The sequence below is a fragment of the Gavialis gangeticus genome, unplaced genomic scaffold, assembly GCF_001723915.1.
Source record: "Gavialis gangeticus isolate Ggan-Ray unplaced genomic scaffold, GavGan_comp1, whole genome shotgun sequence".
Taxonomy (NCBI): domain Eukaryota; kingdom Metazoa; phylum Chordata; order Crocodylia; family Gavialidae; genus Gavialis; species Gavialis gangeticus.
Window position 1 is genome coordinate 4976732 of NW_017729003.1, and position 305 is coordinate 4977036.

Consider the following 305-nt stretch of genomic DNA (forward strand, 5'->3'; position numbering starts at 1 on the left):
TCATCCCTGGTGATGGCCCCACTCTTCCATTGGTTGTATGCCTCCTTTTTAGCTAGGAGACTTTTCCATATGCTTTTGGTGAGCCATGGGGGCTTTTGCACCCTCTTACCCCCTTTGATCTGCATTGGGATTACATCCCTTTGGGCTTGGAGGATCTTCTCTTTAAGGAACAACCACTTTTCCTGGACACCTGACTCCTCTCCCCTCTGAGACCTCAGTGCCTCCCCAACTAATCTCCTTACCTCATTGAAATCCTCCGTCTTGCAGTCCAGGGCTGCTGCCTTGCTGCAGGCCTTTGCCACCTT